General features: G+C 41.5%; 2 pseudogenes; both read right to left on the bottom strand.

The window, feature by feature from the left end:
• Positions 1 to 4,358: 4,358 nt before the first annotated feature.
• On the bottom strand, positions 4,359 to 6,587 carry LOC114699364 (annotated as a pseudogene).
• A 6,380-nt stretch (positions 6,588 to 12,967) lies between these two features.
• On the bottom strand, positions 12,968 to 13,394 carry LOC114699315 (annotated as a pseudogene).
• Positions 13,395 to 13,595: the final 201 nt, after the last annotated feature.

Below are 13,595 nucleotides of genomic sequence, written 5' to 3'. Positions count from 1 at the left end.
CTAATTCCTTAGGGAATGAAAAAAATGGGTGCAGTAAAGAAACCAAAATAAGCCAGATGGTGGTGGTGCATGCCCTTAATCCCAGCACTCAGGAGGTAGAGGCAGGCAGATCTCTGAGTTCAAGGCCAGCCTGGTCTATAGAGTGAGTTCCAGGACAGCCAGAGCTATACAGAGAAACCTTGTCAGAAAAAGGAAGGAAGGAAGGAAGGAAGGAAGGAAGGAAGGAAGGGAGGGAGGGAGGGAGGGAGGGAGGGAGGGAGGGAGGGAGGGAAGGAGGAAGAGAAAGAGAGAAAAAAAGAGAAAGAGAGAAAGAAAGAGAAAGACCAAAATAGCCAGTCAATGGGTGAAAAGGGAAAAGTTTGTTCCAAACTTCCAAGGTTGTCTCCCAGGAAATCAGGGAGAAGCGCCAGAAGAAAAATTTCCAGAGTTATATGGGAACTGAAGAAAGGGGGCCTGTGAGCTGGTGGGGCTTTGGGGGAAGGGAGGGTTCCAATAGAGAAAGAAAGTAAATGTCTTAGTAAGCAGAGAGTTGCTATGTGGTGGGTGTCCCATGAGAGCTTACGGTCAGAATACAGTCAAAAGAATGACGCATGGGAAACAATGCCTTGGGGAACTACGAGAGAGGCCCCAGGAAAAAGGGCCTTTTACCTCAAGTACATTTTATTCCCTAAATTGTTCTTGGATGTGATATCGTGCCTCCTGTGACGAACATTTACACGCAATTTATAGACACATTCATTCTTGTTCGATGTCAGAACACAGCTATAGAACCCGATCTGGTCAGTGTGCCCTGGATCTGGATACGGCTTTCTGCCTTGCTTTCATGATTTCCCAGATATAATAATAGGTGCCAGGCAATTGTGTTTAAATTGGTCTGTCCTGAGAAAGTTCTGGGAAAGGGCTGCTCTGTTAATATTCAGTATGTGCTTATTGGTGTTGTTGTTGTTGTTTTTTTTTAAACATGTTTTTCTGAACTCAAACAACCTTCCATGGGTCATTTCTTTCTTAGTTTCATTCCTGTACAAAGAACACTGAAACTGAAATAAAGTTGTCTGTGCATTAGACTATAGTCTGTCCCATTCTTTCAGGTCCTCAGATCCCAGGTCCAACAGACAAGATCTGCATAGGTGGGCTGAAAAGTTGACACTTACTGAGTAGGAGAGGAAAGATGGATGGTTAGAGCAGGTGAAAAGCTGACACTTACTGAGTAGGAGAGGAAAGATGGATGGTTAGAGCAGGTGAAAAGTTGACACTTATTGAATAGGAGAGGAAAGATGAATGGTTAGAGCAGGTGAAAAGCTGACACTTACTGAGTAGGAGAGGAAAGATGGATGGTTAGAGCAGGTGAAGGGAAGAAGCAGCTGAAGAATTGGACTCTTAGAATTTGGAGGGTGGTAGAAGCCAGCAGAAACAAATGATCCGTACAAACCTTAGGAGAGTCAAACCAGCAGCTTGGTTTGGAGAGACTGAGTCCCTTGGAAAGGCACTCATATATGCCAATCCTGGGCTTTGGCACCAGAGGAATGAAAAAGGGGGGGGGAGGACATGAGTGTTCCTCGGCATGGTGGAGGAGAAGGTTTCTTGTAGATAAAAGGGATAATATAGGCAGAGACAGAGACATCTGGGAGAGTCCAGAGTGGACATGACCCTGAGCCATGTGAGGAGAGGGGGAGACGGGAGGGGAGAGCCAGAGAGTAAGGGTAGACGAAAGAGCCAAGTAACCAAAGTGGCTGGGTCATATAGGGAAGGGAACTGGGGAAGAGAAGCCCAGCCCCTGGACTGGAGAAGTTTAGGGTAAGGGGCGGGGTGTGCCAGCCACACTCTGTAACAGGTGAGGGCTGAGGGATGCTGGGAGAATCTGGTGGCCACGTCCACTTTGATATGCTACACAGGCACTTCAGCTAGGCATTTGGTCCAGGTTTGAGACCTAACGAGTAGGAAGCCTAGAATTCAGGCTCAGTTCTCCCTTTTGATGGTAGGGACAATGCTGGGGGACAGGGCTGTCACTTCTTCTCTGAGTGTCACCTCCAGCGAGTAGCTCTCAGTTCAGATCAAGCCCTGAAGATGAGAGAAACTCCACACTCCAAATCTCCACCCTAAGGAAGTGGATAATTGAATTACGAAGGCCCATTTTGGGATTCTTTGCAGATATTTAAGACAGAAAAGGAAGGTAAAAGTGAACTGTTGTCCTGACAGGGAATCCACTACAACTGTATAAAAGCAAGTCTAGAGAATGAAATAGAAACAAGGGAAGCAAAATAATAGCAGCCGAGACTCAAAGAACAGCAATGAAGTCAATACTACGCAACTGTGCCCTCCTGGTGGTGGTTGTATCTTGGCAAAGTATCATAACATGAATTGGTTTTGAATTCTGAGGATTGGAGCTCTGGGTTTAAGAAAAACTCAGAAAAGAACTTTTGTCTAAAGCTAAAAAAAATAATTCTACCACTTCCCCCTGCCACAAAAGGGTGTGGATTTGGGGACCAACCCCCCCTAAGTTCACTTTTCAGTCAGTGACTCCTAAGTTCCCTTTACCTTGACTTATAATGGGGTGACACTATATCCCCATAAATCCATCATAAGCTGAAACCATCTTAAGTGTAAGATGCACTCACTCTACCTAACCCACAGCATAGCCCAGCTTAGCGGCACAGCACACCGCGGAGTGCCATCTACTGCCCTTGTGATCAAATGACTCTCTGGGAGCTGCAGCCCTTTACCGCTGCCCAGCAGTGGGTCAAGACTGGACCATACATCACCAGCCTATGAAAAGACCCGAATTTAGAATTGGATTGTAACTCAGTAATAGAGCACTTACCTACCAAGTCAAACACTCAGGGACACAGGAAAAATAAAACAAGTTACTTAATTTTTTGAAGTATGATTTCTGCTGAATGCATATCACTCTTGCAACATCCTAAGGTTAAAAATAAAAATCTCAAGTCACCACGCAAGTTGAAGACCATCTGTAATTGGTTCATTTTACCCAAGGGCTTTGGGAAGGTGACTGAGCCTAGGAGTCTCATGTGACTAACATGTCAGGATCCACGCATGCGGTGCTGTAGACCCGTGTTAGTGCTTCTCTTGAGAGCATCCTCTCTTTCCAAACTTTCCGACTCAGTTAGTTCCTCATTGTGCATCCCTGTGGCACCATGGCCTCTTCTTGAAGGCATTTCCCTCGTGTCATTTACAGTTAGATATATGCAATCGTCTTCCTTCCCTGAGACAGCCAGATCCTTGAAGGTAAAGACCCTTTGGCGGGGCATCACCATGGCGCTTAGTATCTTGCTTATTTATTAATTTACCGTGAATTAATGAGATTAAAAAGTGGCAACAGAGAGCCTAGGAAAATAGAATACCATGAAAGAAGATGATAAATGACAGCCCGGGTTCCAGGGAGGGCCGAGTCCACTGCAGGGAGAACCACTCCTGGGCATGTCCCGGGCTGTGCGGCCAGTATGAACTTGTGAGTGAGTTGTCTAGCATCAGCACCTCCGTGGTCCCTGCTACACTCCCCTGGCTGTGAGTGGGTGTCCTGGCTGGAGGAGTACTGCGTGGACCAGTAGGCAGCCTCAGGTTCCTGCCTGAGCTCCTGCCGTGGTTTCCCTCAAAGATGGACTGTGACCCGGAAGTCAAAGATGAATCAAACCCTTTCCTCCTCTAGTTATTGTTGACCAGAGTGTTTTATTATAGCATCAGACTGAAACTGGAGCAGTCTATTTGTGTCTTTTCTTTTCTAATTGGATTTTTTATTGTTGGGTTTGGGGCATGTTATGTTTTCCATATTAATCTGATACTACGTAGTTTTCAAATAATTTCTTATCTCTCTTAAGTTTTTACACAGTAAGAAGTTTAATTTTAATAAATTCCAATATATCTACTTTTTTTTTTTTTTTGCCTCTTTGAGGTTGAAGTCTAGGAACTGTCCCTTGAAGATTTTTCTCATATGATTTTTTTTTTGGCCAAAGGTTTTACATCCTACATTTAAATCCATGCTACATTTTGAGGCTCTTGTAAGATTTGGGTTGAGGCCCCCTCCTTTTGTTGGCCTGCGGAGGTTCAGTTGCATCATATGACTTGCTGAAAAGATTGTTCTTTCTTTATTGAATTACTTTTGTACTTTGTCAAAATTAGCCAGGAATATTGTTTCAGGTCTGTTTCTAGGTTCTCCTTTCTCTTCCTTGATCTATGTGTCTGTCCTTCTGCCTGCAGCATACCTGATTACTGCAGCTTTGTGATAAATCATGGCGTTAGGTAATGTGAATGCTCCAACTTCATCTTCTTCAAAACTGATTTAGCTTTAGTGGGTTTCATGCTGGGAGTTGTCATCTGCCTGCATTTTTTCCTCCTGCTTTATTCTAGGGAAGCAAGTTCCTCTCTACCTGCCTTTCATATTGTATCTCCTGACACTGCTGCTGCTTGGGCCCCAGTCTGTCCTCCAAACACTGTAGGAGAGGCCCAGTGGCTGCTGACATCTGACTGACATCTTGATAAACGCTGGGCCACTGTGGATCCTGACTGCTGAGTCCAGCCTTGTAAGGCTGAGAATCTTCCAGCCTGGGAATTTTCCTAGCATTAGACCTTTGAATTGCTACTCCTGGTTCAAGGCACACTTGCTCCATGCTAGTACGAGGTACAATATGTTCTGGATTCCAGCCGTCTCATATCCTGAGGGCTTTGGGGTCTGTATAGATTGGAAACAAGTATATAGTGTATCTGGCCAGTCTTTGCATTTTTGTCTTCTATGAAACAAGGAAACATAAGTCTTACAGAGCTCTAATCCAGAGGGGAAACTGCAGTCTGGATATAAAATACATGAAAAAAATAACTTAAAAAAAGTAAAAAAGAAAAAGCTCTGGCCCATTCTCTGGTAGATGGCTTGTGTATAAGCATCAACGTGTAAGAGCAATGGTTATATGGGTGTAGGAATGACATCAGCCTGCACCTCTTGTGGCATGCCCTGTTACTTCAGCCAATGTCTCTGCCTCTGTTGAGGCCAGAAAACTGCTCTGGAGAAATTTCTACTCGATATTTTCTTGTATCAGAACATCTCAAGGTGGTCTTCACCAAAGTACAAAGAGCATTCAATGGAGAAATAACTGTGTTGGGGGCACATACAATGCCCACAAATTAATTCAAAATGGATTGACAACATAAAGATAAGAGCTAAAATTATAAAACTCTTGGACCAAAGCATGGAAATATATCTTCATGACCTTGGATTCAACAATAGATGCTAGGATACCAAAACTGTAAACTAAAAGGTAGACAAAAATGTGGACTTCCTAAAATAATAACCTTTTTTACATCAAGGAAATCTCAGGATGGCAATGAATTAAATATTTTTTTAAATAGGCTACTGGTGGTGACACATGCCTTTAATCCCAGCACCCAGGAGGCAGAGGTGTCAGATCTCTATGAGTTTGAGGCCAGTCTGGTCTACAGAACGAGTTTAGGACATCCAGAGCTACATGGAGAAACCCTGTCTCAAAACAACAAAAATCAAAAAATTTACATAATGGAGGACAGTGGAGGCTGGGACCAAATGGGAACAGAGTTCAATGCCGTGTGTGTATAAAGATGCCAGGAGGGAACCACCACTTCGTATGCTAGCCTACAGAACTGGATCAATACATAAAGTAAAAAAATTAAATGGGAAGTATCAAGAAAGTGAAAAGACTACCTACATAATGGAGGAAAAAACTATTTTCAAATCAGTGTGCTGATACCCAAAATACAAAGGATACTTACAATTCAATGATACAAACACTCTCGTTAAAGTCTCTACAAAGGAATTTTATATTCATTTCTCCAAATAAAATCTATAAATGCCAATAAGTACGTACAAAGATAGGCAAGGTCATTGGTGATTAAGATCACAAAAATGCATCATGTCATATGCCCTGAGATGAAGAAAGTCAATCCCTGGAAGCTAATAATGTTGGTGAACATACAGAGAAAGCAGAGCCCTCACATACTATGGATAGGAATGCAAAAGGTACAGTAGTTGTAGAAAACACTTTGATGATTTCTTACAAAGTCAAATGTAAAATTACCGCTTGGTCCCACAATTCCACCCCTAGGTTTATATACAAAAGAATTAATGAATACTTCAAACAAATATATGTCCACATCTGTCTATAGCAGTGCTGGGCATAATGGACCTAAGGTGGAAACACCTCCTTATGGTTTACCAAGTAGATAAACAAAATGTGATGTATAATGGAATAATGTTCAGCTGTAAAAGGGAATCAAGTACTAATGCTGACCCATGATATAGTGTGGATGACCCTCTAGATCCAGCTAAAGTTTACAGGAAATACAGCAGATGGTCATGTCCAGCCTCTTGAGAATGCAATCAGCAAAACCCAAACTTTGGATCCCCTCCCTGGACTCCATATTCCAGCCCAAAACTCCTGCTGTTTTACTGGAGGCTAGGCCCATTCCAGGGACCCCAGGTAAGACACTGTCCACTGCATGTTAACACTCATTAAAGCCAGTCCAACAGCCCCAAACTGTACCCATCCCCAGGCTCCATATTCCAGACCACAACTCCTGCAGAAGACTTGTGCTGTACCGGAGGCCATGCTGGTGCTAGGGACCCCAGTTAACACCCCTAACACTACCTACCACGTGCTAACACCCCCTGAAGCCTACCCAACAGCACCCCCTCCCCTGGGCTCCATATCCTGGTCCACAGCTTCAGCAGAAGACTTCTGCTTTATCAGAGGCCATGCCATAATAGGAACACCAGAGACCAAGCAGGTACCCAGAACCCTAGAGGCCACACAGGTACTTGGAACCCCAGAGGCAACAGTGGCACCCAAAACCCGAAAGGTCATGCAGGCTTCAAAAACCTCAGTGGAGACACCATACTGGACCTGAAGACTGGCTGATCACCAGAACCCTAGGCTACTCAGGCCAGAAGACAAGAGAGGAAACAGAAACCAAAGGGAAACATTTAACAAAGAAAAACTCAGAAATCAGCACCTATAATAACCTATAATAACCCCAAACCCAAATGCCTAGAGGCCGGCTTAAGAACACAACCAACAACAGCCAGGGCAATATGGCACCACTGGAGCCCAGCTCTCCCACTACAGCAGGCCCTGATATTCCAACACAGCTGAAGCACAAGAAAATGACCTTAAATTCAATTTGTGAAGATGATAGAGGCCCTTAAAGAGGAGATGAATAAATCCCTTGCAGAAACCCAGGAAAACACAAACAAGCAGGTAAAAGAAATGAATAAAACTGTTGAAGACCTGAAAATGAAAATAGAAGCAATAAGGAAAACACAAACTGAGGGGATCCTGGAGATGGAAAATACAGGTAAGTGAACAGGAACTACAAATGCAAGCATCACCAACAGAATACAAGAGATGGAAGAGAGACTCTTAAGCATAGAAGACACGATAGAAGAAATTGATACATTGGTCAAAGAAAATGTTAAATCTAAAAAATTCCTAAAGCAAAACATCCAGGAAATCTGGGACACTATGAAAAGACCAAACCTAAGAATAATAGGAATAGAAAAGAGAGACGATTCCCAGCTCAGAGGCACAGAAAATATTTTCACCAAAGTTATAGAAGAAAATTGCCCTAACCTAAAGAAAGAGATGCCTATAAATATACAAGAAGCTTACAGAACACCAAATAGATTGGATAAGAAAAGAAAGTCACCCTGCTACATAATAATCAAAACATTGAATGCACAGAAGAAAGAAGACTATTAAAAGCTGCAAGAGAAAACGGCCAAGTAACATATAAAGGCAGACCTGTAATAGAATTACACCCAACTTCTCAGAGACTCCAAAAGCCAGAAGGAACAGAATAGATGTCTTGCATACTCAAAGAGCCCACAGATTCCAGCCCAGACTACCATACCCAGCAAAACTTTCAATCACCCACATGAAAAAACAAGATATTCCATGGCAAAACCAAGAAGGAAAACTCCAATCCAAAGAGATTAACTATACCCAAGAAAACACAGGAAATAAAAAATTTCATACCAGCAAAACCAAAAGAAGGGAAATACACACACACACACACACACACACACACACACACACTCACACACACACACACTACCAACAACAACATCATCAAATAACAGGAATTAACAATCATTGGTTATTAATATCTCTCAATATTAATAGACTCAATTACCCAATAAAAAGACACAGGCTAGCGAAATGGATTTGAAAACAGGATACATCATTTTGCTGCATCTAAGAAACACACCTTAACATCAAGGATAGACATTACCTCAGAGTGAGGGGTTGGAAAAAGATTTTCCAAGCAAATAGACCCAAGAAGAAAGCTAGTGTAGCCATTCTAATATCTAACAAAATAGACTTCCAACCAAAATTAATCAAGAGATGGGGAAGGACACTTTATACTCATCAATGAAAAAAATCTACCAAGATGATGTCTCAATTCTGAACATCTATGCCCCAAATGCAAGGGTACCCACATTTGCAAAAGTAACATTACTAAAGCTTAAGTCACACATTGAACCTCACACATTAATAGTGGGAGACTTTATTATATAACACTCACCAATGGACAGGTCATCTGAGAGAAACTAAACAGAAATAATGAAACTAACAGACATTATGACTCAAATGGACCTAACAGATACCTATAGAACTTTTCACCAAAACACAAAAAAAAAATACCTTCTCAGAAACTAATGGAACCTTCTCCAAAACTGACCATATACTTTATCACAAAGTAAGTCTCAACAGATACAAGAAAACAGAAATAAGTCCCTGTATCCTATCAGACCACTGTGGATTAAAGCTGGATTTCAACAACAACAGATAACCTACAAACTCGTGGAAACTGAACAACTCTCTACTGAGTTACCACTGAGTCAAGGAAGAAATAAAGAAATTAAAGACTTCCTAGAATTCAGTGAAAATGGATACACAACATACCCAAACTTACAGGACACAATGAAAGTGGTGATATGAGTAAAGTTCATAGCACTAAGTGCCTACATAAAAATTGGAGAGATCTCACACTAGCAACTTAAGAGCACACCTGAAAGCTCTAGAACAAAAAAAAAAAAAACAGACACACCTAAGAGGAGTAGATGGCAGGAAATAATCAAACTGAGGGCTGAAATCAATAAAATGGAAACAAAGAGAACAGTACAAAGAATTAATGAAATAAAGAGTTGGTTCTCTGAGAAAATCAACAAGATAGACAAGCCTTTCTCCAAACTAATCAAAAGGCAGAGAAAGAATATCCAAATTAACAAAACCAGAAATGAAAAGGTTGCCTAAAAGACACTGAGGAAATCCTGAGAATCATTAGGCCATAGTTAAACCTGTACTCCACAAAATTGGAAAATCTAAAGAAAATGGACAATTTTCATGATAGATGTCACTTACCAAAATCAAATCAAGATCAGATAAATGGTTTAAATAGACTTATGACCCCCTAAGGAAATAGAAGCAGTCACTAAAAGTCTCCCAACCAAAAAAAGTCCAGGGCCAGATGGTTTTAGCACAGATTTCTACCAGACTTTCAAGGAAGAGCTAGTACAATACTCCTCAAATAATTCCACAAAATAGAAACAGAAGGAATATTGCCAAATTCATTTTATGAGGCCACAGTCACCCTAATACTCAAACCACACAAAGATGCAACAAAGAAAGAGAATTACAGACCAGTTTCACTCATGAACATTAATGCAAAAATATTCAATAGAATACTGGCAAACCAAATCCAAGAACACATCAAAAAGATCATCCACCATGATCAACTGGGCTTCATCCCAGAGATACAGGGGTGGTCCAACAAACGAAAATCTGTCAGTTCAATCCACATATAAACAAACTGAACAACAACAACAAAACAGAACACATGATCATCTCATTAGATGCTGAAAAAAGCCTTTGACAAAATCTAACACCCCTCGTGATAAAGGTCCTGGAGAGATCAGGGACACAAGGAGCACAACTAAACATAACAAAGGCAATGCACAGCAAGTCTATTATAGACAACATCAAATTAGAGAGAAATCCAAAGCAATTCCACTAAAACCAGGGACAATACAAGGCTGTCCACTCTCTCCATACCTATTCAATATAGCACTTGAAGTTTTAGCTAGAGCAATAAGACAACTAAAGGAGATCAAGGGGATACAAATTAGAAAAGAAGTCAGAGTATCACTATTTGCAAATGATATGATAGTATACAAAAGTGACCCCAAACATTCTACCAGGGAACTACTACAGCTGATAAACACCTTCAGTGAAGTGGCTGAATACAAAATTAACCCCCCCACACACAAAAAAATAACCAGTAGCCCTCCTATATACGAACAATAAATGGGCTGAGAAAGAAATTAGGGAAACAGTACTCTTCACAATAGCCACAAATAATATAGAATACCTTGGGGTAACTCTAACCAAGCAAGTGAAAGGCCTGTAAAACAAAAACTTCAAGACTTTGAAGAAAGAAATTGGAGAAGATATCAGAATATAGAAAAAGCTCCCAGGCTCATGGATCAGTAGAGTTAACATAGTAAAAATGGCCATCTTACCAAAAGCAATCTACAGATTCAATGCAATTCCCATAAAAATCCCAACACAATTCTTTACAGACCTTGAAAGACTAACACTCAACTTCATATGGAAAAACAAAAAACCCAGGATAGCTAAAACAATCCTGAACAATAAAGAACTTCTGGAGGCTTCACCATCCCTGATTTCAAGCTCTACTGTAGAAAAATAGTAATAAAAACCACATGGTATTGGCATAAAAACAGACAGGTTGATCAATGCAATCTAATCAAATACCCAGAAATAAATCCACACGTATGGACACTTGATTTTTGACAAAGAAGCCAAAGTTATACAATGGGAAAAAAAGCATCCTCAACAAGTGGTGCTGGATTAATTGTATGACTGCATGTAGAAGCATGCAAATATCCATATCTATCACCCTGCACAAAACTCAAGTCCAAGTGGATCAAAGACCTCAACACAAATCCAGCTACACTGAACCTGACAGAAGAGAAAGTGGGGAACATCCTTGAATGCACTGGCACAGGAGACAACTTCCTGAACAGGACACCAGTAGCACAGACACTAAGACTGACAGTTAATAAATGAGAGCTCATGAAACTGAAAAGCTTCTGTAAGGCAAAGGACACTGTCAAAAGGACAAAACAGCAGCCTACAGAATGGGAAAAGTTCTTCACTGACCCCACATTTGGCAAAGGGCTAATAACCAAAATATATAAAGAACTCAAAAAAATAGATGTCAACAAACCAAATAATCCAATTAAAACATGGGTTACATATCTAAAGAGAGAATTCTCAACAGAGGAGTCTCAAATGGCCAAGAATCACTTAAAGAAATGTTCGACATCCTTAGTCATCAGGGAAATGAAAATCAAAATGACTCTGAGATTCCCTTCTTACACCTGTCAGAATGGCTAAGATCAAAAACACAAGTGACAGCTCATGCTGGAGAGGATGTGGATCAAGGGACACACTCCTCCAATGCTGGTGGGAGTGCAAACTTGTACAGCCACTTTGGAAATGAATATGATAGTTTCTCAGAAAATTGGGAATCAATCTACCTCAAGACACAGCTACATCATCCTGGGCATTTACCCAAAGGACACTCCATCATACCACAAGACAGTTGCACAACTATGTTCATAGCAGCTTTATTTGTAATAGCCAGAACCTGGAAACAACTTAGATGTCCCTCAACTGAAGGAATGGATAAAGAAAATGTAGTACATTTACACAATGGAGTATTACTCAGCTGTTAAAAACAATGACATCATGAAATCTGCTGGCATTATTCATAATAGCCAGAACCTGGAAGCAACCCAAATGCCCCTCAACTGAAGAATGGATAAAGAAAATATTGTACATATACACAGTGGAATACTACTCAGCAGTAAAAAACAATGACATCATGCAATTTGCAGGCAAATGGATGGAACTAGAAAATATCATGCTGAGTGAGGTAACCCAGACTCAGAAAAACAAATATGGTATGTACTCATTCATAAGTGAATACTAGATGTAAAGCAAAGGATAACCAGACTACAACACACAGCCTCAAAGAAACTAGAGCCTTCATCCAGTAGCTGATGAAAACAGATGCAGAGATCCACAGCCAAGCACCAGGCTGAGCTCCAGAAGTCCAGTCAAAGAGAGAGAAGAGGAATTCTATGAGCAAGGGGCATTAAGATCATGATGGAAACTTCCAGATACAACTGAACCAAGCTAGTGGGGACTCATGAACTTTAAACCCACAGCTGTGGAGCCTCCATGGGACTGGCCTAAGCCCTCTGAGTGAGCGTGACAATTGTGTAGCTTGGTCTGTTTAAGGGGCCCCTGGCTGTAGAATCAGGATCCATGCCTGGTCCATGAGCTGGCTTTTTGGAGCTCATTACCTATGGCGAGACACCTTGCACAGCCTTGATGCAGGGGGAGGTGCTTGTACTTGCCTCAACTGAACATACCATGCTTTGCTGACTCCCCATGGGAGGCCTTACCTTTTAGGAAGAGGGGATGGGGGTGAGCTGGAGTGGGGAAACTTGGGGGAAGCATGAGGAGAGGTGAGAGGGGGATCTGTGGTTGGTATGTAAAATGAATAAAAAAAATTCTTAATAAGAAAAAGTAAATAAATAAATAAATTAAAGAAGCCCAAGGCTGGAGAGATGGCTCAGGGCTTAAGAGAACTGGCTGCTCTTCCAGAGGACCCAGTTGGTCCAGCACCCACCTGGTGGCTCACAAACACCCACAGCTCCAGTTCCAGGGGATGCAGCACCCTCTTCTGACCTCCATGAGCACCGGGATACAATTGGTACACAGACACACATGCAGACAAAACACCCATATGCATAAAATAAAAAATTAAATTAATAATAAAAGAAATCATACTATTGACCTCAGCATTGGACATTCTGTTAGATATTTTGAATTTGTTTTTATTTTTGAGTGTTGATTTATTACTCAAAGATCTGAATTCGGAGACAGAGAGGAAACATGCTTTATCTACATAGTTTTGAAAACCCGATCCATGGGAAAGAAAGCCAGGGTCAGTTTCCAGCCGGTGGGACGTTCTCGTGGAGGCACTGCAAGGCCAGGTCTGTCCACTTCATCTCCTGCTCTTTCACAGACTCTGTGGTGCCGCCGATGTCCTGCTCAGGCTCGGAAGCTCACTCAGTGGGATCGCAACATCCTCGTATGGCAGCTTGTCTTCCCGCCAAGCATCATCAATCAAATCCAAGGTCCTTCCATCTCGTTGTACCTCGCTGTCCATTTTCCTGCAGCTTTGGTCTCGTCAGTTCCACAGAGCGCGCTTCGGCTTCCTCCCGGCCCGCCCTCCTGCAGGGGGGTCACCGATATTTTGAATTTGACACCATGGAAACAAAATTTTAAAATATTTTTGTCAAGTCAATATATTTTAAAATCTTTTAACAATGTATTGGGGGTGATGAAGAAAGGAGAAAAAATAATAAAACCAAATTTTATTTGGAAAAAACAACATAATGAAACATAATTCTTGTAAACTAATACTTAAACAATTCTCTATGAACGTACCATCTATGT

The sequence above is a fragment of the Peromyscus leucopus genome, chromosome 9 (genome assembly GCF_004664715.2).
Source record: "Peromyscus leucopus breed LL Stock chromosome 9, UCI_PerLeu_2.1, whole genome shotgun sequence".
NCBI lineage: Eukaryota > Metazoa > Chordata > Mammalia > Rodentia > Cricetidae > Peromyscus > Peromyscus leucopus.
The sequence above is the reverse complement of the archived record's forward strand: the minus strand, read 5'-3'. Positions and strand labels throughout refer to the sequence as shown.